Raw genomic sequence first — 3,147 nt, forward strand, 5'->3', positions numbered from 1 at the left:
ATATATTTGGAATATATTTTCTCCTAAATGTGTACATTTGACTTTTGACCTGTTACTTTTCTTATATTTTTATAACTTATAGGCAAATTTGTCAAAAAAAACCTTTTAAATGCACCATTTTGCGAAAAAAAACCTTTTAAAAGCTTTTTTGTTAAAAAAAACCTGAACTTAGTAATTTTTTGTTCAAAGAAACCTGGTATCACTAATTAACTCAATTAACCTCTAATCTTTTCTAATTTGTCTCTAACACTCACTTAACTATTACATAGTTAAATTAATTTATAAATTAAAAAAAAAAAGGGTGTTTGCGGACTCCTAGGAAAAATTTGTTTGTGAGAGTAAAATCGAGAGAGAAAAAGTTGGGTGCATGTGATGAAGAGAGAGATAGAGAGAAATGATTACCTAAAAAGGAAAAAAAACATTTGTTGCACATAATAGTTAGCATTCATTTATAGTATATGTTGCAAATAATCGTTAACGGAGGTATATATATATATATATATATATATATATATATATATATATATATATATATATATATATATATATATATATATATATATATATATATATATATATATATATATATATATATATATATATATATATATATATATATATATATATATATATATATATATATTTATATATATATATATATATATATATATATATATATATATATATATATATATATATATATATATATATATTCTTCTCATGATTTCTATTTATTGAATTGAAGATGATAGGTTCATTTCTAACAATACAACGTTCTCTAAGGCATTAACGTATCAAGGCAAGCTGCTAGTTTCATTTCGCAGTTTTTATTGGTATGTCATCTTCTTGTTGATGCATAATACATTAAGCTTAAGCCACGTTACTTTTTTTTTTTTAGTTTTTAACCTGTTTATACTTTTTATCTTTATTTTGTTGATGTATATAGCTTCTAAATTCTAATTAATTAATATTATTATGGAAAAATGGAAATGAACTACTCATATACCATCTAGTTGTATTAATTTGTTAATTGGTTGGTGTAAATTCAAAAGATAGTATTTGTTATGGTGTTAATTTGTTAATTGGTTGGTGTAAATTCAACAAATTGCATTAGGCTTTTAATTGTGCAGTTTTAATTAAATGTATATTTTGATTATTTTCTAAGCCCATTTATTTATTTTCTACTTTCAATTTCTATTTTCATACTTTATATAGTTAATTGGCTGTGAAAACTAACTTAATAATCTTGTTGTCTGGTTGCAGCAATGGCTCTATCTTTGCAGCGTTACACTTGGTTAGATGACAACTGCCGTTTTTTTGAAAAAAAAAAAAAAAAAGAGGATAAGAAGATGACAACAGCCATTTTAATCATCTCTTGAAACAAAGGTCAAATCTTTATATCTCCTTGCTTCTAATTAATTTTTTTTATAGGTGTTTAAATTTGTTGATTCTGTTATTGGGATTAATTTTTCAGAATTGATAAAGAAAAAAAAGATCAATGTCAATTGCAATTGAAAAGATTGATCATTTGCCTGAAAATTTAATCATTGAGATTATGTCAAGGTTACCTGTGAAAGATCTCTTACAGTTTAAGAGTGTTTGCAAATCATGGTATAAAATAATTTCAAATTCGAATTTCATATCCAAACACCTGAATAACTACTATAATAATGATGAAAGTTGGCGCGGTTGTATCCTTGTTCAATATTATGTTACCAATTACGAACTTCAGTTGTATGAGTTGTTGGTAGATGAATCTCCTCGAGTTTTAGCTTTTGATGTGTTATATAGTATGCCAATGTATAGCTTATCTATTTGTGGTCCGTGTCATGGATTATATTATCTGTACCAGTACGATTGTACTTGTCGTGCTTTGTGGAATCCTGCCATGAATGAATTTAAACCGTTTCCTAAATTGATTTTTAAGCCCAACCTTCCGTTTGGGAGATCTTATGCTGCGAATGAAGTTTATGGTTTCGGTTTTGATCCTGTTAGTGAAGACTATAAGGTGGTTGTTATGAAAGGTTATTGGTGTACTAAGGATCCTTTATCAGTCTTTCGCTATTCGTTAAGGACTGATTCGTGGAGGTATTGTGGAGATCTGGCAAAAGCTTATGATTTGGAAAGTAATAAATGTTACATCTATGTGAATGGATGTTGTTACTGGCTCGGATCATTTGAAAATAGTTCTGAAGTAATCATATATTTTGACATGGCTACTAATACATTTAAAGAGATTGATGTTCCAGACTATGCACAACCAAGTTCAAAGTGTCTTGGAGTATATGATGATTTCTGTCTCTCCATGAGACTGAGCAGACGTTTGATATTTGGATATGGAGTGAGGAGTGTTGGACCAAGAAATATACTGTGGGGCCATTGTCAGATGTTCGTAGTCCTATTGGTTACTGGAAGGATAATAGATTCTTACTTGAATGTGAAGATGGTAAGCTAGACTTATTGGATCCTAAAACACCACAAGAAATAAAGGATATTGCATTTCAGAAGGAGAGGCGGTGTGAAGGAGTTTTTGCTTACATGGAAAGTCTGGTTTCGATCAAAGATAAGAACAAGGCAAGGCTAAGGAAGTTGAAGCATTAGATTCATCATTATCTCCAACATACCAGTGAAAAACCATGGAGGAAAAACACAATTGTAAATTAATTTTCCTTTGTTTGGTTGCATATAAGAAAAGGGGGAAATCCATGTTAATCTTCATGATTGACAAATTATGTCAATCTAGGGGCTTTATAGGTATTTTGTTCGATTTAAGTGAGGATGCATTTGTAACTTCCTCCATGTGACATGTACAAACTGCCACATCTCAGGTGACAACACTTGCCATGTCAGTACACGCCGTTTAAACTTGAGCTAACTCAATCTACGTCCATTTAACCTTGGTTAGGGTTTTCAAAAATATCACATCCCAAATTCGTTAAATCTCCTTCGACTATCGCTGTACAAACCGGCGTCTTCAATTTGGCAAGATTTTCTGAATTTTGTATAATATGTGTTGTTGCAAATTGTCCTTAATTTATAATCAATTTATAATATGAGTTTTGGACAAATCGATTTGGGAAAAAGGAGGCAGCCGCTGCATAACGAAAGTGGTGGTGAAGCATACAAGGAAGAGCATTCTGTAAGTCA

General features: G+C 29.7%; 1 pseudogene; it reads left to right on the plus strand.

Annotated features, from left to right (window-relative positions):
- Nucleotides 1-1,265: 1,265 nt before the first annotated feature.
- On the plus strand, nucleotides 1,266-2,601 carry LOC145627747 (F-box protein At3g08750-like; annotated as a pseudogene).
- The last annotated feature ends 546 nt before the right edge of the window (nucleotides 2,602-3,147 follow it).

The sequence above is a fragment of the Chenopodium album genome, chromosome 4 (assembly GCF_948465745.1).
Source record: "Chenopodium album chromosome 4, dcCheAlbu1.1, whole genome shotgun sequence".
NCBI lineage: Eukaryota > Viridiplantae > Streptophyta > Magnoliopsida > Caryophyllales > Amaranthaceae > Chenopodium > Chenopodium album.